This window comes from Saccopteryx bilineata, chromosome 4 (genome assembly GCF_036850765.1).
Source record: "Saccopteryx bilineata isolate mSacBil1 chromosome 4, mSacBil1_pri_phased_curated, whole genome shotgun sequence".
NCBI classification, from domain to species: Eukaryota; Metazoa; Chordata; class Mammalia; order Chiroptera; family Emballonuridae; genus Saccopteryx; species Saccopteryx bilineata.
In genome coordinates, this window is record NC_089493.1 from 255,860,232 (window position 1) to 255,883,593 (window position 23,362).

At 40.4% G+C, this 23,362-nt stretch overlaps 1 pseudogene; it reads left to right on the plus strand.

The window, feature by feature from the left end:
• Positions 1 to 1,616: 1,616 nt before the first annotated feature.
• Positions 1,617 to 2,484, plus strand: LOC136335677 (cyclin-H pseudogene; annotated as a pseudogene).
• The last annotated feature ends 20,878 nt before the right edge of the window (positions 2,485 to 23,362 follow it).

The following is a 23,362-nucleotide window of genomic DNA, read 5'->3' on the forward strand; positions in this document are numbered from 1 at the left end:
GAGGTGATGCATTTTGGCTGAAGGGTCTTGTAGCATTATCTGTGCTTGATTCAGCAGAAATGCATGTGACTTCTGCTGGACCGTGAAAAATGATTGAATTTCCTCTTCCTGACTCTGAAATAAATGACTAGAAACATTATCAACAAGGCGGGCTGTCAAAAAAGAAAAAAAAAAGAATGTATGTACTTTACCTAGAAATGGTTATATTTTCCTTTAGATAAACACTGAGGATTTTATGGGATAGTTTAGAACAAAGTTATGTAATTTTAAGCCACAGTTCTAGCTAAGAACCACAGGTGATAAGAATCAGAGAGACTTACTATTATTATTATTCTAACCTCCTGCCTCATTTCTGAATTTGAAGGATATTATCTAGGCTTGTTCCTAAGTGAGAAGCATGACGGGGGCCTTGAGAATTTGGAGAAGCACCAGGAGATCCCTGGTGTCACATCTGTATCCCTGGTGTCACATTGGTACTGGTGGACCAGCCATCAAAGGCAGTCCTCACCCTTCGGGGAGTTTTGTACTTAACTAGTCCTTACACTGATGAACTGGTCAAATACAAACCAGCCACACTTGTAGAGGTGAAGCATGATGATGTTGGTCAAATAAGTTTGTAAAATATGATTTTTATGTTTGCTCACGTATAGTTCGCATTGGTGGCTGGGCAGCGCCAGGTGTATGTGGTCTGTGAAATTGCAAATTGCCTTCTTTCTTGGGAAGGGCCATTGTTTTGCTAATGTTTGCTAGAGGAGAGGTTTTCACACCGGAGAGATTTGTAGAGAGAAGAGAAAGAGAAGAGGCAGAGAGAAGCCATGTTTGCAGAGTGAGAGAGGAGAGAATGCAGAGTGCTGAGAGAGAAGCCATGTTTGCAGAGAAGGGAGAAGGTGTGCAGATGGAGAACCAGAGGAGAGGGGCTTTTGTGAGCTCTGCTGAGACGGGTGGGGCCTTTGATTCTAGGAGAAACCAGAGAAGATTCTCCTGGTTGTGGAACCAGAGAATGTGCCAGGGCTTTGTAAGCTCTGAGTGAAAGGGAAGTGTTTTTTCCCTGTGTATTTGCTCGCCAGCCAGTGCAAGGCTAGAATAAAGGAATGGCCCACCATTCTTTGGCTCCACTGTTTATTTACCGTCTACCAGAATCTAATGGGAACCTGCATGTGAATGGCCACAATGGTGGCGACTGCTTTCCAGGCTGTCAGAGAGGCTGGGTGGATGAACCGGCAGGCCCACCAGTCACAACTCCGAGTGCTGGAGTCCTATGGGAGTGCTGAGGGGGAGGAGAGGACTTCAGGAAAGCCTCTTAGAGAAGGTGCGTTTTGAGGGGAGGGCAGACGTTACTTAATCTCTGGGCCTGTTTCCTCTTCTGAGAAGTATTGAAAAACTACCATCTTTCTCTCGGGTTTAGAGTGCGGATTACATCAGACTGAGAATACAGGTAATTTCTCAAGCAGGTGGTTCTATGAAAGTCAATTAGTTGTTGATCATCAGCGCAACCTACCCAGACCAGCCGCCCCGATGCCGTCAGCTGTTGTGTTTTGGCTGCTTTTTATCCCACGGTATTGTGGCATCTGGCGTCTTTTTCTCTCTACTTCCTAGGCCTGGTCTCAGACTTGACAATGTACCACCAAGGTAGCCAGAAGTGGCACTGGGCTGTGGCCAGTGGGGAGCAGCTGGCACCCCTGCTGGCCGATACCAGCAGCAAATTCAAACGCAAAGTGGTGACAAAGAGGAAACTTCTTCCACAGGAGCCCATCTTGCCTGAGCCTCACGAAGAAATGACACTCTGCAAAGACCATGAGAAAAGATTTCTGGAGTTTTGTTCAGTGCTTAAACCAGCAGTGCCAAGGTCACTTGTGTGTACAGCTTATATGCATTTCAAGTGTTTTTCTCTTAATGCAGTAATGGAATGTCGCCCCTGGAAAATAAGGCTCACGTGTACATTTTTGGCCTGCAAAGTAGATGAATCAGTGTGTCGAGTCCACAAGCAGTTGGGTGCTCGCGGGAGAGTCCTCTCGGACAGGAGAAGGCACGTGAGCAGATCTGGGAATGTGAACTGCTCCTTATAGGCGACGTAATGTCCACCATTTTGCCCACAGCCTCATAGATCATTTGAGGGCTCTCTCATTGATTTAAAGACCTGCTATCCCATGTTGGAGAATCCAGACACTTTGAGGAAAATAGCTGATGGCTTTCTTAATAGAGCTGTGTTGAGGATGCACACCTTGTCCGCACACCTCGTCCGTTTGTCCTGACTGTCACTTTCCTAGTCCATCCAAAGTGGGGTCGCTACAAGTTATCAGGAAGTCTGATACCGAATGAGACCAGAACTTGCTTGTCACAGTTACTAGATACAATGAAAAGCATGAGAAACTTGGTAAAAAAAAATTAAAAAAAAATATACATGAAGCACCCAGATCTGAAGGAGCTGCTGATCTGAAACAGAAGTGGGAGGGATGTCACTGCTGGGCTTGTGCGTCACCATGAAGAAGAGAAAAGCTCTCCAAAGGAGGACGGCGCTGGCGGTGACCTGAGGTTCTCTCTAACCGTCTGAATTCATTTATCAATGCTGACAAAGCAACAGAAGGATGAAGCCCGCCTGGCATTTAAATTTATTTTAAGATGAGATAATGTGAAAGCATTAAAATATAATAAACTTTTCTATTTATTTAGAAGTGTTTCTTCTCAGGGTAGCTTTATAGGACATAAACCATTTTCAAAGGACCCAGAATAGTAGTACCTGGTTTGATTTTTCTCAGTTAGTTAACTGAAAACATTTTCAAAAGATTTTTTTTGTTGTTGTTTAAAGAAGAAATCAAATAATCAAATAAGCAGTCTTGAGTAGTTGTCTAGATAAAAGCCTTCAGTTGCTAAAGGGAAGGTTAGTAGCAAACTGTATGCTCTGTTTTATAATTAACCTACATAATTAGATTACCTAAGTGAATCATGTAAATGTGTTATAGTTACTAGGAATATTTCAGGTTAAACATACTTAAGAAGTTAAATTCAGATTCACAGAGTGGATATAAAAATTAAATGCACAGACTATAGCACCAAATTACTTGGGTGGGAATCATGGCTACTTTCACTTTGTGATTTTGAGTAAGTCACTAAGGCTCTCTGTGCCCATCTCCCAGGGTGACGAGGGGGGGGTGCATGATAATACCCACTCCTCATAGGGATAATTACAACAGTGCCTCTAATATACTAAGTGTTCAATAAAGGGTGGCTATTATTTTAAAAAAGTGGATTGGGGGCCCCATGCATGTCTAGACTCTAAGGAAAAGTATGGTGTTCATTCAGTGATCAGCTGTGTGTTCCCTGACGTCTCGGCCTTACTCTTCGGTCACCTCCAGCTCCTTCGATCCAGCACTACATCCCTGTTGTAGAGACGGCAAGGGATATAACATTCTCAGCTATTCTTACCCGTGGTAACACCCGGGACACACATTTTAAAACTTCACTCAGATATGATCTGTCAACGCATGAAAGTAGTGTGGATATTGTGTAATCACCTGTTAGAAACATAAAAGAACAGCTTCTTTTGCTGATTTCTCCTTGTTTTATTGGCTCCAGCACTCACCAGGAACCTGGTGGATCCGTTTTAGTGCAAAGGTTAACGTGAATTTACTTTTAAATGTTATAGCTTAACTAGAAGTAATTTTAAAAACTTGTGATTAAGTATCTAAAACTTTAATATTTATTTACCTATTTATTCAAACCAACCAGGATCATTTCTTTCTTTCTTTGAGCACAGAGCATATTGGTATTTTCAGCCATGGTTTTCTTTCTTCACTCATATGTCCAGTTTTGTGATATTCATGGTCTCTTGTGAACTTGTCACCTCTGTGAAAAATTTTCCTGCCTGTGTCCTGGTGGCTTTCTGTTTCAGCTCTAAGTTATGACCTACATCAGGGGTCCCGAAACTACGGTCCGCGGGCCGCATGCGGCCCCCTGAGGCCATTTATCCGGCCCCCGCCGCACTTCCGGAAGGGGCACCTCTTTCATTGGTGGTCAGTGAGAGGAGCATAGTTCCCATTGAAATACTGGTCAGTTTGTTGATTTAAATTTACTTGTTCTTTATTTAAAATATTGTATTTGTTCCCGTTCTGGTTTTTTTTTTTTTTTACTTTAAAATAAGATATGTGCAGTGTGCATAGGGATTTGTTCATAGTTTTCTTTATAGTCCGGCCCTCCAATGGTCTGAGGGACAGTGAACTGGCCCCCTGTGTAAAAAGTTTGGGGACCCCTGACCTAGATTGTCACTCTAGTCATTCCTTCCTCAGTAGGAAGACCTGTCACACCAGATACTGTGAAATGATATAGCAGTCCCTGATTGTCTTGTGATTCTTTTAATGTCAGAAACAGCTCATACATAGTTTCTATGAGTCTTACAGTTAGTTCTCCTAAGCTGCTTGGGCTAAAGTTGGAGTATATTTTCCTAGGGGACTATAACATAGCTCTTTGGAGTCATCAAATCACTTTAGCTCGTTTTGCAGAGACATTGAAGCATATTTTAAGTTATGCAAATGTAGAATTTTATATTCTATGGGTTGCCATCATCTTTTAGATAATTAAAAAAAATTTTATTTATTAATTTTAGAGGGGGGGCAGAGAGATAATTCCCTTTTCCTCTCTTTACCCTTGAGCCAGTGACATGACAGATAGTTTTAAAAAACTTTAAGAAAAGGGAAGTAACGTTTTCCCAAAAGCAACCCTGAAGCACTGCTATTGAATGAAGTAATCTTAAAAAATTTCAGAAGAGGCTCCTTCTCAGTTTACAATGACTTATGAGTACAAACACATGCAAGTTTACTTTTTAAAACTGCTGATGCTGTTGCATAAATGTTGTATGAGGCAGTGAGGTGTGTTAAAATTGGGCTATGATTTAGTATAATTATTTGTTGAAGTGTGGTTTCCTATTTTGGAAAGTGTCCCTCCTCTGGGCAGATGTGGGCTTCATCACCTCCCCTGGATGAGGGGAGGGTGAAGTCTCCCATCTCTGCAGGGAAACTTGTTGGGTTTCTGGCTCTTCTTTGACCAGCAGTTTTAAATCTGTATGTTGACCGGTTTATCTTTTTCTTTAAGCCTGAAATGGAAAAGTGTTGTCCAGTTTGTGTAGTATGGGATAATGAATTTTGGACTGGAGTGCAGAAAGCCTGGCTTCTATTTCTGATTCTAATATTAGCTTTGTGATCTTAAGAAATAAATTTACTTTTGTCTCTCATTTACTAAGATAAGGTGGTTCTTAAGCTTTAAGGTTGTAGAGATTATCTGTGGGATTTTTAAAATATTCAAATTCCATCCCTTCCTCCCTTGGAATTTGGATTCAACAGGACCACAATTAAGTCCAAGAGCCTGATTTTTTATTTTCTTTTTAAATTTTTAAAATTTTTCTGAAGTTGGAAACGGGGAGGCAGTCAGACAGACTCCTGCATGCGCCTGACCGGGATCCACCTGGCATGCCCACCAGGGGGCGATGTTCTACCCATCTGGGGTGCCGCTCTGTTGCAACCAGAGCCATTCTAGTACCTGAGGCAGAGGCCACAGAGCCATCCTCAGCATCCAGGCCAACTTTGCTCCAATGGAGCCTTGGCTGCTGGAGGGAAAGAGACAGAGAGGAAGGAGAGGGGGAGGGGTGGAGAAGCAGATGGGCGCTTCTCCTGTGTGCCCTGGCCAGGAATCGAACCCAGGACTCCTGCATGCCAGGCCGACGCTCTACCACTGAGCCAAATGGCCAGGGCTGAGCCTGATTTTTTTTATAAGAACTTCACACAGTTCTGTTGCAAGTGGACAGTTGACTACACTTCAAGAAATACTTTATGCCATAGGTTTTATAGAACTTTGAATGCCTTAGAACCAGCTCTTATTTTCAAAATTGTAATTAATTATGAAATGTATCTTTAAAACATGTTTGTTCAGGCCCTGGCCGGTTGGCTCAGCGGTAGAGCGTCGGCCTAGCGTGTGGAGGACCCGGGTTCGATTCCCGGCCAGGGCACATAGGAGAAGCGCCCATTTGCTTCTCCTCCCCTCCGCCGCCGCGCTTTCCTCTCTGTCTCTCTCTTCCCCTCCTGCAGCCAAGGCTCCATTGGAGCAAAGATGGCCCGGGCGCTGGGCATGGCTCTGTGGCCTCTGCCTCAGGCGCTAGAGTGGCTCTGGTCGCAATATGGCGACGCCCAGGATGGGCAGAGCATCGCCCCCTGGGGGGCAGAGCACCGCCCCTGGTGGGCGTGCCGGGTGGATCCCGGTCGGGCGCATGCAGGAGTCTGTCTGTCTCTCCCTGTTTCCAGCTTCAGAAAAATGAAGAAAAAAAAACAAAAACAAAAACAAAAACATGTTTGTTCATTGAGCAGTAATTAACTATTTAATAACCTGCATCACATAGAATATCTCCGAGAGTAAACATCTTAACTAGGGCTCATGATTTCACATGTTATTATATAAATGGAAAAATTAGTTTCTCATGAACATCATTAAAATGTGTTGATTAAAAAAAATTGCACATTTAAAAATATCAGGATTGGGGGGTGAGGATATATATTATTTAGCAATAAGTTACCCAGAGCTAAAAAATATTCACTTGCAGAGCATTATTGTAGTTTTTTGTTTGTTTTTATTTTTGGTTGGCTTTGCAGGCCACATTTTTAGCTTAGGTGCCATATAAAAACAGGCCATGGACCTGGCCCACAGGCTGTAGTTTTAAAGCCTCTGCTTATGATAAAAATGCCCATGAAGCTCTGACTAAGATTGATTTTAGGTTTTATACATTGTCTTAGTAATTCAGTTGACAACTTTATTTTTTGTTAGAGCAACTCTCCATTTGAGCACTTGATGGCAGCATTTACTATGTGCTAACATTGAACTTTTTTTTCCCCTCTAGGTTGTTCAGCCTCGTTTAACATTGGTAGTGGAAAAGATTGATAGCAATGCAAATGTATTTATAACCACGAGAGATAGTCACCTTCCACCCCAATTAGCCTTTGCATTGATTTACCGAGGAAAAACATCTATTACTGAAAAAAGTCTTACAGATTAGTGTTGCATTATTTTGTTACAGTTGAAATATGTAGGAAAAGTGATCTCACAGAAGATACACTTTAATCTAACTAAAAATGTACTTGCCCAGTAATTAAAAAAAAAAAAAAAAAAAAAGGAAAGAGAGATACATCATTGAGAATGCAGCTCTGGTTCCAAATACTGTACCACAATTTTCCCCCCTTACAGCCATATACTTAGTGATTTGAATATTTTCTAATAATGAGCTTGTGTCACATTTTAGATCTTTAAAAAGAGATTTATTCATGAGCTGTTGCTTGGATAAAGCCATTGATCTACCAAGAAGGAAAATCCCATTTCTGAATTTCTTTGTGAGAATATAATTATGGTTGGAACTAAAGTCTTTTTTTTTTTAAATGAAAGGCTTACTGTCTCCTGAAATACATCTTCGCACCCCCTAAAGAATGGAACTGCAGTCATGACTTTGTTCCTGCAGAGAAAAACCTCCAGTAATGATTACATAAACATCCAGGCCAGCACTTTTCAGGGGCCGGTTCACTGAGAGAACTCCTGTTTAAGATTTCCATGGAGCACAAATTGGCAGAGATTTACAAGGTAATTAAAATTTAGTGCTTTTGGCTTCAAGGAAGGGAATAGGTGTTCCGTTTGTTTGCTTGTTTGTTTTTAACCATCTCCTGTTTCCCCCCTGGTCCTTTAGTTCTCTTAAACAAACACGGCGTTTGTAAGTTTGGTGAGTTTTGTTTTTTGTACTATTACCAGAGAAGGTTTCCCATATTATAATTCGCTGCCATTTGAATTTGTACATCAGAGTAAGGGTTGTAAAGGAGGCTCTGCTGGAGTGTCCGGGGCTGCGGGAGTGGCAGGAAGGTAACATGGGTAGTCTCTGACAACGTGTTATAGAAATATCTTTGCGGGTATGTATAAATATTCTCAGGAGGCGATTCCAGCTCTTTTTTTCACACGGTTGACTTGATTTTCCTGAGCTCATATGTTTACTTCCATACAACTGTACATTTCCTTCTGTTTATATACACTTGGGTATTCTGGGGTCTATATAAGGAGACTTACGTTCCTTACGTACTCTTCCTGTAGCTCATCTTATGCTGGTGTAAAACAAATTTTATAACAACAAGAATGCAAAGTTACTGTAGAAACCTTAGAGTATATACGTAAGTTAAAAATAAATAAAAACATAGACTACCTGAACATGCTGTTCATTGTGTTATCTAATCCTCACTTTCATGTTGTTGTTTTTTTTGTTATGAGAAATGCTATATGGTGTGGACCCCTGGAAAAGGAGCTTTTAAATGATAACTGTAGTCAACCACCGGATCTGATTGTATACATACGGAAATTCCCACAGAGGACCCAACTCCAGATGGCCTGATGTCAACAGGGGATACTTTCAAAACTGTATAGGAAATTTAAATCTAGATTTGACAGGCATAATTGCTGCTATGTTCAGCCTCAGACAAAATCAATGTGGAAAAGAAAGGGGAAATAATAGCCCCGACAGCCCTCTCTCTCTGCAGCATTTGTTGTATGTTAAAGTGCTGTTAAATTCTAGCCAGCAGTTCAGAAAGGGAGGAAGAGCTTAAGTGGATGCGCTAGGGTCTGGTTATTCTTTCTGGCAAGCCCTGTTTTTGATTGGCCTGGTGCTCTGAAATACCCAGCGCCCCCCGCCCAGCGCCACCTCCCTCACGGATGAGGAAAGGTGCTGTGAACTATCCGTCCACAAATACCACCAGGGAGTCTGAGCAGCCTCGACAGTAGGCCTCTCATCAATGACATAGTGGGGTGTGTGTGTGTGTGTGTGTGTGTGTGCATACACACAGGAATACGTGTTCACACTCAGTTCCATGCATGCTGGCTTCTCTGGGTAGCACAACGCAATCAAAGCCTTGTCCCTGGTTTGGGGTTTGGGTGTAACCCACCTCCCAGTGTGCAGTCTGTGAACACAGGCTCCTCGCCTGACTGTTGTGAAGACGGCTCCATCCTGCTCATGTGTGTCTCATTTAAAGCAGAACAAAAGGGTCTCAGAAAAGAGAAGAAAACAGAGACAGTGCTGATGGCTTAGTCTTAGGGTATGAGTGGAGAAATGGTTGAAGTGATTGAGGGTATCTTACCTGCTGCTACATTTTGGGGATCTCCCTAAATTTTGAAGCAACTGTCCGATCTGGCAAATTTGCAAGCCTGGTCACCAAAACACCCTGTTTAGAACAGTTGAGAGCTCAGATTTGTTTTTCATTTTATTTGTTGTTTTGCCATTTGCAAATAAATGCTCAGTCCCTGTGCAATTTTGTCTGTGCAATAAAAAATTACCCAGAGAGTTGAAATTGGCATTGATTTTTAATTTATTCAGAAGTTATTACAAATATATATCAGTGTCAATTAAAACAAATTTCATTGCCTACAACATAGGAAATCAAATTTCCTAATTGCATTTACCGTGGTGGGTAGTGGCGCCGGTTTCAGGTGTCAAGGTCAGGGGCGATTAGGCTCTGAGTTTGAAGGCAATCACCTTACAATTTTTCCTTTCCCTCCTAGAATGCAAACGTGAGAGACAGGAAATATGAGAGTGGGTTAGTATGATCTAGTAAGAGAACTGTTGATTCCTGTTTTCTGTTGGCTTTCTTTCTTGCACACTGTGCTCTGTAATTGCTAAGATAACTTGCACATAACTGTTATCATTGTTTCAATAATGAGAACAATAATACCAATATGAGTAATAAGCTACAGATGGGCTCTGATTTACAAACAAGGCATGAATTAAAAAGGCAGCTCTTCTTTACTAATATATATATATATATATATAGTAACTAAAATAGTGTTCTCAAGTTCTTGTGTTCTCATTAAAGTTGCTTTTCAGAATCTTTCCCTAAGTTCTCCTTTCCCTCTTGACCTCCTCATTCTCCATCTCCCTTCATTACTACTAAATCTGTAGTTTCTGACAACTTTGCTCTTTTTATACTATATTTCAGTAAGAAAAAAAAAATCATTTCATTATCATTCAGTTCATTGCAATCAGTGATCTATCTGAGTGAGTTCTGGTTCTCAGGTCATCTTGAACCTGTCCATTCCTTAGGCCAAGATTTCTTCAACTGCAAAATGAGGGTGTTGAACTATTTGATTTCTATGGTCACTTTTTATTTTTAAATCCTGTGGTTCTTAATTTCATTGCCTCTATGAAAAAAATTTAGAAAGAGTTCAGTTGGCTTTCCACCTTTTTATTTTTAATAGTTAAGTACAGGGAGTAATCCCACAGCATACATTTTATCAATGGAAGTAGAAATGACATTTCTGTTTTCTTAGAGAATGTGATTTATATTATGCAAGATGATCTATGTCATAATGTGGTAGTGCCTGGAATGATGTTGTTGCAATGGTAACTCAGATGCTTTGAGTATGCTAGTTGTTTGCTCACGACTGTGGGCGATACAGGTGATGTAAAGCAGGTGATGAGCAGGTGTTAAGGAAGCTAGGCAAATGGAAACACTGGTCATACTTTCATCCTGGCCACAATAGGAAAGAAACCCCATTGATCCTGAGCATGAGCTAGTTGTAATTAAATTCTTGATTTGCTTTATGATAATTTGTATTTATAGTTATAGGAAACATCTTTAGAACAAAAATGTCTGGAGGACATTAACTGTATTATACTTTGTCTAAAGTTAAATAGTACAGAACAAAAGAAAAGCTGGTTTTAAAAGATATTTGAGAGACAAATGTCCTCCAGGACTAATCTAGACTAGACAAAAAGAGAGAAGAAAGAAGACAAAATACAGAAAAAAGTTCTAAATAATTCTAGATAGCACAGGATTGTAAATAATAAAAATATTGTGAAGAAATAGATGTGTACAGTTGAAGGCATTGATGAAATGGATAATTTCTGAAAATGCTGAAATGGGTGTGAGGAAAAGAGAGAGCTTGAATAAACCAGTAATCAATTTAAAAACAGCAATGGTGGTCAATGACCATCTGCCAGTAAAGCCTTGGACCCAGAATACTGCATAGACAAATTTTACCAAAAATTTACTAAAAACTTAAGAATCTCTCTATATTATCATATTGTTTCAAAAAATAGAAAAATATTAAAGCCATTTAACTCATTTAAAAGCTACTATAACCTCATTTAAAGCCAAGGCTATAGTATCAGAAATAAAATTATAAGCCTATTTTACATATGAGCCTATATGATAAATTCTAAGCAAAATATTACTTAAAAGAATTTAACAGCCTAATAAAAATGGCTGACATTAAGTCTAGCTACATAGAATGAAAACCTGGAAAATATGATATATCACAAATAAACTTATATGCATACCTGAGCTCTAAAAAAGTAAAAAAAAAAAATAGTAAGAATCCAAAATGGATGCTAAGAACCAGAGAAACAAATATGAGTTGATGTTGTGGTTGCCTTGGAGATGGGATACTGGTCTCCCTAACCAAGGGACTTGGTTTTAAGGGTCAAAGAAAACAAGCTCTGTGAGGCAGGAAATTAGGACTAAAAAAAGTGCTAAAAGTTTAAATCCTGAGTCCAAAATGGACTAGAAAAATTCTATCATTTTTCCAATCTTTTGTTATCTCAACAGAATAGAAGGAAAAGTATTTTTTTCATAGAAGAAAATGTTCTTCTCAAATAATTTTTAATTGCGGGTAGTTTTAATGCATATATACATTTTTAATTGACATAAAAAAGTCCTAAGTGAATACTATCTTTGGAGTGCTTGAAGAAAAAATGTAAAATCACATAAACATCATAAACTGGTTTATATTAAGTCCCTGCTAATAATGTATCACTAGAGGAGAGATTACAGCCTCCGAAATACAAAACACAAATGAAAAATCAACCATGTGTAACAATTGATGCCAGTGTGATTAGGCCCCCAAGAATTTCAGATATAATTTTTATGAAATTTATACAATGAAATTAACATACTTTAGATTCTTGAGGACCTAAATATCCACAAAGTGAGAAAAATAATGAGACTAAACAAATGAAATATTAGAAGAGCTAATAATTAAGTTCAGCAAGGTCACAGGATAGAAGATAAACATAAAAATCAATTGAATGTCTGTGTATTTGCAATGAATTTCTGGACCCTGATATTAAAATACCATTTACATTTGCTCAAGAAATATTAAATACTTCAGTGTAAATATAAGAAAACTTGTACAGAACTTGTATGCTGAAAAGCACACAATGCTGATGAAAGAAATTAAGGAAGACCTACATAAATGGAGAGAAATTTGTAATAATATATTGGAAGATTCAACATAAAAAAAGATGTCAGTTCTCCCCAAATTGGTGAATAGATTTAATACAAATCCTATTTAAATCCCAGCAGTATTTTTTATAAATACAGAAAAAGGTTATTCTATGAAAATTTATATGAAAATAAAAAGGAACTACAGTAGCTAGAACTATTTGGAAAAGAATAAATGGATGGAATTCATTTTCCAGTTTTAAGAGTTTTATAGCTATCATAATACTTACTATGAGGTATTGGTTGAAGGATATACATTTAGAATGTTGGATTAAAGTAGAAGAACCCAGAAATATACCCTTAAACACACAAACACATCTAAATTATTTTTGACAAATGTATAAAATCAATTTAGTAGAATTAAAGTACAGTTTTCAACAAATGATGCTAGAACAATTGAAAACCCATAGATGAGAAAAACACAAAATCTTCATTCGAAGCCTCATGCCTTATACAAAAGTTAAAATTAATCACAAACTTAAATGTAAAACACAAAACTATAAAGGTTTTAGAAGAAAATAGAAGAGAAAAATTTCAGGATCTGGGTCAGGGGAAATATTTTAATTTTGACACCAAAGCACAATCTATAAAAGGAAAAATGGTAAATTGGACTTTATCAAAATTTTAAAAAGTTGTTCTGTAAAAGACCCTGTTAAGAAGATGAAGACAAGCTGCAGATTGGGAGAAAACCTGACAAAGGACTAGCAAACCACACAGCTGACAAAAGTCTAGTATCTAGGGCAGGGGTCCCCAAAGGTTTTACACAGGGGGCCAGTTCACTGTCCCTCAGACTGTTGGAGGGCCGAACTATAAAAAAAACTATGAACAAATCCCTATGCATACTGCACATATCTTATTTTAAAGTAAAAAAACAAAATGGGAACAAATACAATATTTAAAATAAAGAACAAGTAAATTTAAATCAACAAACTGACCAGTATTTCAATGGGAACTATGCTCCTCTCACTGACCACCAATGAAAGAGGTGCCCCTTCCGGAAGTGCGGCGGGAGGCCTGATAAATGACCTCGGGGGCTGCATGCAGCCCGTGGGCCGTAGTTTGGGGACCCCTGATCTAGGGTGTATAAAGCACTTTCAAAAACTCAACAGCAAGTAAACATACAATCCAATAAGCACATGGGCAAGAGGCACAGACACTTCACTGACGATCTACAGATGGTAAATTAAGCACATAATAAGATCTTCAACATCGGTAAACCAAAGGGAAATTCAAACTAAAATTACAATGATAATACTACTAAGTATCGGAATGACTAAAACAAAAAACAGTGACAAATCCAAATCCAGGTGGAAATGCAGAGAAACTGGATCACTCACACATTGTTAGCCAATTTTCACCCCCAACTCCTCTCCTACACACACCCCTATCTGCTGAGATTTTGTTTGAAATTTCATTGAATCTATAGATCAACTGTGGAAATAGATATCTTTGTGTTAACTCAATATGTGAACGTACTACATCTCATTATTTAATTCAATCTTTTTAAATTTCTCTTAGTAACATTTTGTAGAGTTTTTGCATAGTTTTCATTAGATTTATTCCAAGCTGTTAGATGTTTTAGAATCTCATTATAATTGCCATTTAAATTCTATTTATTACTAGTAGTTAGATATAGAACAGATTTTGAATATTGTGCTTGTTCTTAATTCATGTATTAATTCTAACAGTTTGTAGAGTTTTTGGATAGTTTACATACTTATGTCATTTGGGAAAATGACAGTTTTAGTATTTTCTTCCAATATTTTTCTTGCTTTGCTTTGCCTTATTGCAATAGCTAGGCGATTAGAAGGTGACTAGAAGTGGTGACAGCAGATATCCATATCTTGTCCTCATTCTCAGAGGGAAAGCTTTCGAAATTTTACCATTAAGTATAATTTTTACAGTAGGATTCAAAAATAGCTTTTCACACTGTATGCTGTTCCCATCTATTTCTAGTATGGTAACAATTTTTATCATGAATAGATGCTTAATTTAATAAAAACATTTTCCTGCATTTACTGAGATGATCGTGTGATTTTTCTAATGTAATCCTTTGATGTAGTGAATTACATTGATCTTAAAATGTTAAGTCAGTCTTGTATCACTAGAATAATCCAAATTTGATCTTGATATATTGTCCTTTTTGTATGTCTTTGTACTTTGTTAATATTTTATTTAGGATTTTTACATCTTGAATTCTTATCTTAGAGTCTGCTTCTGGGAAAAACTACTGTAACACAGAGAGTGTATAATTTAGGATGAATTCAACTTCAAGTCACAAAAACTTAGCCATGCTTAAACAACGAGTGGTTTACTTCTCTCACATAACATAAAGTTGATAGAATTGATTCACTTGCTTATGATGCCATCAGGAATCTAGTTTCTTTCTAACTTCCTTCTCTACCATTTTATATTATTGCCTTTTTATCATTGTGCTTGTTACTTCATGCTGTAACTTAGAGCCTTGCCACCTCCAACTTTCCAAGGAAAGGGGGAATTAGGGTAAAGCTTTTCCCAAGTGAAGCTATCTATACATGAGGAAAGGAAGCCAGAATATTTAAGAAACCCCTATAAAGGATGGAAAACCAACAGAAAGATGGGTAAAGCAAAGACTATGGATTCAAAGAGCTAATCTGGAGAGCAACATGGAAATACTTGGTTTAATTTAGTATGCATAGGTCCCATGACCCATCCATTCCGCTACTGAGGAATGTGTATTCTGGTCCCCAAGAAGACATGTGTAAGAGTGTTTGCTTAAGCATTATTTTGTAGCGTAGGGTATTGTAGACAGTTATCTGTCTCTAGGGGAATAGATGGGGGGACTATTGTGAATACTCACAGAGGTAACAAAATAGAGATAGAGTTATGTGGAAAGATCTTTCATACGTGGTGTTGAGAGGAAAAAGTAAGGTAACAAGATCTATAACATGATTACTTAGGCAAATTTAAAACATAAACATAAAATAAAATAATATCATATTTCAGTCTATCTGCATTGTCCAAGAAAAATACCAAACACATCAAAGTAGGAATTGTCTACAGATAGAGGAGTAGATTGGGCGTAGAGATTGAGGATAAGGAAGAAGAATAAAAGAAGACAAGACTGGGACCTTGCATAGATAGTTGATGACTATGCCATGAACTTGTATGGCTGAGCAACTCAGTCCTCTGCATTTCAGGTAGGATGTTTACTGGATAACCCCTCTGATGATTCAAGCTTGCGTACTATCTCCTAGTTAAGCATGGCCACAGTTTTAAATATTTGTTGCCAAGAAAACAAAATGTTTAAGGAGGGACTTTCTTGTAGTTACTCAATTTGGAGAAGCAACTATACACCAATAAGAGTCCTAAAGACATGGTAAGTGAGTATCTTTTTCCAAAATCATACTTTTAAATTATTGATTGGAAATGTTGTCTCTTCCATTGTCTTGAAGACTTTGGTTTCCGGAAAACCACAATCAGTTTAATCTGTCATTTTACTCAATGTAAGTTTCATTTTGCTCTCTACTTTCTCCTCCCTCCTCCCCTTTTCTTATCATCAACAAATGTTAAAACTTTTAAAACTCTGCTGGGATAATGATCAGGTTTTCACTAATTGTCCCATTTTTTATGAGCATGAAATCTGCAAGGATGTTTGAAATAATCATGCCTTGGTCTGAAGACATTTTCTAACCGAATATTTCAGCTGGTAAATTTAAACCATGGCTCAAAGCTGATCATACTGCAGTCACTTGATAATAAGTTCTGAAATTATTCTGAGGCATAGGAATGATATTTTTTAATATAAACTTTCCACTTGAATTACTAGGGAAATGTCTCTGTCTCTTAAATAAACCAAGTTTGTTCTCATCCTGATGAAATATTGATTTAATGTTTATTGAAAACTTATTGTGTGCCAAGACATATATGTTACTTTATTAATCATGGATGGTTTGCCTGACCCGAGAAGTTTACTAAGATTCTAATGATGGTAAGACCAATTTGTTAATGCTGATTAGGAAGGACATTGCTACTCAGAAAGATGTGGTCTGGGACATTTTCAGACACACAGAAATTCAAGCTCAATCACAGACCTAGTGAATCCAAACTTGTGTTATAACAAGATCCCAGGTGATTCTTAAGTACATTAAAGTTTGAGAAGCACTGAGAATCATTCCTTGGCATGCAGACAGTGATGTCAGGTTGAAGAAGAGCTGTTTCTATTTTTACATGGTTATCCTTGCTTTTCTGGTTAATTCTATCATTTGTTCATCCACTGACTCACTCAATACATATTACGTGAGTGCATACTGTATTTCGAGTGCATACCAAGCACACAAGACATACTAAGGAATTCCTGGTTTTTTGAATTTAAAAGAAATTGCCAAAGGAAGCGCTGAAGCTGTAATGTAATACGTTTTTGGTCCTCTGGGAAAAGTTCCCAGCTCAGCAGTCTGACAAGGGCAGCACACATTGTAGACACAGCACTTCACAGCCTGCTTGGTGGCAGTGACTGTGACCTGGAAGCTCTCAGCACCACAGTCAGGCTGAAGCCAGGCACTGCTTGGCTGGGGGAACTTGCTTTCTGGGCTCCCAGTCGGACTGGGCCAACTGTAGGTCTCCCACTCAGAGCTGACAGCTGGCACCGAAGCCGACCTCCTCCGCTTCAGGGGTTGCTTGTGGGGCAAAGACCAAGGGAATGGAAACAGAATCTGGATGAGGGAGTTGGGCAGGGGTGTTTGGCACGGGATGTCTTCTGTAAGGCTGTGTGGTCTGATTCAGGTGCTGTCAGCCAAGGTTTTCACAGTTGTAAAGAAATGTTTCCATGAAGTTTGGAATATTGTTAAGAAAAAGGCAAGGAAGCCTAACCAGGCGGTGGCACAGTGGATAGAGTGTCAGCCTGGGACACTGAGTACCCAGGTTTGAAACACAGAGGTCGCCGGCTTGAGTGTGGGGTTGCCGGCTTGAGCGTGGGATCATTGACATGACCCCTTGGCCACTGGCATGAGCCCAAAGGTCGCTGGCTTGAGACCAAGGTCATTAGCTTGAGCAAGGGGTCACTGGCTCAACTGGAGTCCCCTGGTCAAGGTACATATGAGAAAGCAGTTAATGAACAACTAAGGTGCCGCAACTATGAATTGATACTTCTCATCCCCTCCTTTCCTGTCTGTCTGTCTCTGTTTGTCTCCCCCCTCCCAAAAAAAAGAAAGAAAAGAAAAGGAAATAAAAGAAGAGGAAAAAAAGGCAAGGAAAGCAAACTCAAGTAACGGGAAGAAAATTCCAGCTTTGGTGAACGAATCATGTTCTCTTCACACCCATAGTTCAAACAGCAATCATTAGCATCTATGTGGTATGTGGCTGCCAAATGTATATATGAGGAAGGAAGAAAGCATTTGAAGGAACTGATTATTCATTGGAGATTTTTATGAAATACTGCTTGGCTGTACGTACGGCTTTATCATATTTTTTACCATATATATAATTTTGTTCATGCTTGGGTAAGTTATTTAATATTTGTGAGATTCATTTTTCTTACCCATTATAACATAATTAGACCACACCAAGAATAATGAAATAATGCAGATTTCATTTAATTAGGCACATTGCAAGGATTCAAATGCTACTTATGATGGTACGATCAAAAGTTACACATAATGCCTAGCGTGCGGAGGACCCGGGTTCGATTCCCGGCCAGGGCACACAGGAGAAGCGCCCATTTGCTTCTCCACCCCTCCGCCGCGCTTTCCTCTCTGTCTCTCTCTTCCCCTCCCGCAGCCAAGGCTCCATTGGAGCAGAGATGGCCCGGGCGCTGGGGATGGCTCTGTGGTCTCTGCCTCAGGCGCTAGAGTGGCTCTGGTCACTGCCGAGCGACGCCCCGGCGGGGCAGAGCATCGCCCCCTGGTGGGCAGAGCGTCGCCCCTGGTGGGCGTGCCGGGTGGATCCCGGTCGGGTGCATGTGGGAGTCTGTCTGACTGTCTCTCCCTGTTTCCAGCTTCAGAAAAATGAAAAAAAAAAAAAAAAAGGTTACACATAATGATGGATGTGTTTATTTTTATTTTTTATTTTTTGTATTTTTTTTTTTTTTTCATTTTTCCGAAGCTGGAAACGGGAGGCAGTCAGACAGATTCCCACCTGCGCCCGACCGGGATCCACCCGGCATGCCCACCAGGGGGCGATGTTCTGCCCCTCTGGGGCGTCGCTCTGTTGCATCCAGAGCCATTCTAGCACCTGAGGCAGAGGCCACAGAGCCATCCCCAGCGCCTGGGCCATCTTTGCTCCAATGGAGCCTCGGCTGTGGGAGGGGAAGAGAGAGACAGAGAGGAAGGAGAGGGGAAGGAGTGGAGAAGCAGATGGGCGCTTCTCCTGTGTGCCCTGGCCGGGAATCGAACCTGGGACTCCTGCACACCAGGCCAACGCTCTACTGCTGAGCCAACCGGCCAGGGCCTGTATTTTTCTGAAGCTGGAAATGGGGAGGAAGTCAGACAGACTCCCACATGTGCCTGACCGAGATCCACCTGGCATGCCCACCAGGCGGTGATGCTCTGCCCATCTGGGGCACCGCTCCACTGCAACCAGAGCCATTCTAGTGCCTGAGGCAGAGGCCAAGGAGCCATCCTCAGCGCCCTGGCCAACTTTGCTCCAATGGAGCCTTAGCTGCAGGAGGAGAAGAGAGAGACAGAGAGGAAGGAGAGGGGGAGGGGTGGAGAAGCAGATGTGCTTCTCCTGTGTGCCCTGGCCGGGAATCGAACTCGGGACTCCTGCATGCCAGGCCGACGCTCTACCACTGAGCCAACCGGCAAGTGCCAATGATGGATGTGTTTAAAAATTAATTCTGTTTTCTATAATTAAGCTCATTTTGTCCTTGAGTCTTTCAGTCTGCCTTGACCAGACAACATTTTTTTCTTTCTTATTCAGGTATTTTCTGTTCAACTGGTAACTTCTAACTAAATTAAAATATTATGACAATCACTGTCCAATTTCACCTTAGCCACATTTGTGTACATCCTTTGTCTTTCATGTTTGCTTTATTTTATTTTTTTCCTAGTGAGAGGAGGGGAAATAGACAGAAAGACTCCCACATGTGCCTGGACCAGGATCCACCTTGCAACCATCATGTGGGGCTGATGCTCTGCCCATCTGGGGCCATACTTGCAATGGAGCTATTTTTAGCACCTGAGGTAGATGCTCCACCCAGCCATCCTCAGTGCCTGGGGCTAATGTGCTCAAACCAATCAAGCCATAGCTATGGAAGAGAAAGAAAGAGAGAGAGAGAGAGAGAGAGAGAGAGAGAGAGAGAGAGAAAGAAAGAAGGGGGATATGAAGGGGTAGAGATGCAGATGGTTGCTGCTCCTGTGTGCCCCGACCAGGAATCCTGAATATCCACATGCTGGGCCAACGGTCTACCACTGCGCCAACTTGCCAGGGCCTCATGTTTGCTTTATGCCTCCCTTTTGTTCTCCCCCAACCAGGGGTGATCTGCCTTCACAGAGGGGCTCATGTATAATTCTGGCTTTTGGGAAGTAATACACTGCTCACAAAAATTAGAAGATCAGGGAATGTGCAGATACTCCAGTCCTCTCAGCCTTTTGTATAGTGCATTTTCATCGATGAAATAAAAGTTGGATTTTGCATCTCATTTGCATAATCAAACAACTTTCTTTGACTTGTTGTTTGCTTTTCTGATGTTCTTGTGTAATAAAAAAATCAAATGTTTTTTTTTATCTCTTCATATTCATTTTGGAATATCCCCTATTTTTCGTGAGCAGTATATATGGTCATGCTGGCCTCTGCTTGAGGTTCTTGTTCTGCTTGGACTTCAGTCAGTCTCTGTCACTGTGGCACCTGCAGTGATCTCCTCTGTGTCCCTTTCCCAGAACTTCTTGACCTGAGGTGTGGCTGGCCCCGCTGACCTGGGGGTGGCATGTTAGCATTTGGCCTTTGCTTCCAACAGCAGAAGCTCTCACCTTTGCAGGTCCATCCTCTTGACTTCAGACATCTTCTTGCTCATTGGCCACCCTCACCCTCCTGTATTATTTACTTCTGTCCCCCTGCTGGGGTGTGGGGCAAGGCTCGTGACTACTCTTCCTGTGTCACTGCAGAGTAGAACCTCCACGGTTGTCCTTCTGCCCACCTTCCCTCAGATACTGCTTCCTGACCTCTCTCGTGTTGAATGTGGGACTTCTCTAATAGGCTGGCTGTCTTCCGAGGTTGGAGAATTGGTGTTTGCCAATTCAGGCCCGAACTCTCTGGGTTTTGTTTTTGTTTTACTGTCTGCATAGTGAGTCGGGAGCTTGAGTGTGGACACTTTCTGTCTTGCCCTCACTCAGTCCTTGTCTTCTCAGAAGAGGCTTGTTGTGTTCTGTGCAGCAGGAACTTTACTGCACCCTTCCTGTTCTATGGTTCGTTGTAAAAACCCTATGCTGTGGCTGTCCATGCTTAGGTCTTGACATGTAAAGCTTGCAGTTTCTTAGGAAAAACTCTTTCCCCTTTAACTTGCCTGATTATTGCAGATCAAAGAAAGAGGAGAAGGAAAATGATGTGAGGATGGAAGTGTTTTAGTAGCTGGTTTAGCAGAAAATAATTAGATGCTTACAAAAGTGTTGGAAGGTCAGAAACAAGCTTTTGGCCATGCTTCCAGGACTGAATCAGAACAACACCAGGAGCTGCCCATCAGGGTAGCCGATCTCCACCACTCTGGGCAAATCTGCCGTGCAAGTATTTGTTTCAGGACCGGACCACCTCAGACAACACCCACACCATGAAAGTGGATGTTCCCTCACTGCTTCTTGGACAAGATGTTGGTACAGGGAAACCAAAACCTTCTATGGCTCTGCTGTTCAATTTTTAGAGGCAGCCCAAGCACAAACTGCCTCCTATCTCTCTCCCAAATCTTATGCAGTGCATCTCCATGGTGGAGACCAGGTCATGGATGGACCCCAGGATACATGGGCCCTGGGGCGTTCTTAGCTTTCCTGCCCCAAGAGGATTGGGTTGGAGCTGTGGGAGAAAATCCACACTACTGGTCACAGGGAGGAAAATTTAAAAGTCTGCAAGCTGATCAATGGGACAGAATTCGTGGTGCAGGTTGTGGATGTAGGAAAGAGTAAGGTTATAGCGAGCACCTGCCATCTGCTCTTTTTAGATATTTTTTCCCATGAAAAGGTGGCACTTATTTAAATATTCATGAATGTAAATTTTTTGGACTATAGCAGGAGCAAATCTCCTTTAAAGTGTGGCCTGGACCCTGATGAATAATGTTTGCATTTATTTACTCCAACAGATGTTGATTAAGCAGAGCTTAATTTCATGAATATTTTTGGAGCACGTACTATATTTAAGCCACTAGGTTAGTCATGAGGAGATTTGCATTTCTTCAGTTATTCTTATCAAGTCAGTAGATTCTGTAGCCAAATAAGAAACCTGTAGGAAAGAGGCTATTTAAATATCAAAATTGCAGGGAGGAAGAAAAAACACCCTCAGCACAGAACACCCGTGTAAGAGCTCACAGAAAAGACGGACCAGTAGAGACAGGCGATGCACTGATTCCAAGTCTCCATGTTGTTTCTAGTTTGTGCGAATTCCATGATGAGGACTTAGCATCAGCCCCACAATGACCCACAGCAGAGAGAGAAAATCTTTCCATTCTCTAGCACCAACTTCACGAAATTGGAATTTTATCACCTGATCTGTGGCTCTCCTCCATCAGGAAAGAGTCAGCCAGCTTCTTTTGGGTTGCTTCCATCTGTCTAAATCACCTTGTTTTCTAACATGTAAAAAAAGCGTCCCTTTTCTTCCTGAAATCCTGACCCTGTAATGCATTGATCGCACAGCATGGTTCTCTCTTTGAGGAGGAAAGACCCTACTTGATCGGTTGAATGAAATGGTTTGGCTGCCTTTTGCATCTGGGTGTGTAGAGTTCACACGTTCCAATTCTGAATTATTCAGCCTCTTGAAATGCAGCCATCATATTCGTTTGCACCTATTTGATCCAATGTTATGTCAGCTCCTGTATAATTTTGTTATACTTAATTTATTCGTCACTGCAGTGTGGGAAGGTGAGCTGTTCAGTAAAAGAACTAAAAACTAAGCAGGACAGACTTGTAAGTCCATTTATTTATTTATTTTTAAAGGACATACCACTGTTGAGATTCTGTATATGTTTTTAGTGGGTAATCTCACCATCCCTTGGCTAACGCCCCTCTCTTTGCAGATGGGTACCCTTCAGAGAGTCTGCTTTCCTATGACAAAGAAGTGCTTTATCTGCTCTGAAAGTTAATGTTCCAAAATTGAGAAATGCAATTTTGAGGTACTTTATTTGAAATATATTAGAATACTAAAAAGAGGAAAAGAACAGCATGCCTTTGTTAGAGTTCAGAGTTAGCAGTTCTAGGAATCCATATGTTTCAATGACACATGATACCTAATGCTTTCTTGCCTGGTATTGGATTTTGCAATGTGGTTCTATCGTCTTGATTTGTCAGGTGGGTGACAAAGTTCTAGCAGACGGAGGGGATTCTCTGACTTCATAATCACTTACTGATTATGTGTTCTAGAAATCTTGGGAGTGGATAACAAAGAATTTTTTTTTCTTTTGCTCCGTTTTGTTAACCTGTGAAGCTACTTTTCTGATGCTTGACTTCCATGTTAGGTCTCTTAGTGTGTTTGAATGAATACCATGCAATTTGAGACCAAATCTGGCAAAGTAAAAAGAATAATTAGGGTTACAATCTTGTTAATTCAGGGAGAAGAAAAATTGCTTTAACCTTCTAAAGCAGACTCAGTTTCAAGGATATGTGATTATTCTGTTCTTTTTGCTTAAATTTCTATTTTAAGAGTGGAGCTGCACTCATTCTGGCTTTCTGGAGCTATACTTGTATCTAAGGAACTCTTAATAGAATAAAATTCCAAAGCACAGAGTGAAATGAAGTGTTAGAAATTTTCGATTAAAATAGCAGACTGAGTAATATGCAATTAGAATTCAGAGTATCTATTAATCTTCCAGTCAAAACAAATCTATTCAGCATACCCTTGAATCCAGTGTTTAGTACCTTAATGGGCGTAGTGTCACTAGGATAAGACATTTTTGCTTGGAGCCCTGGCTT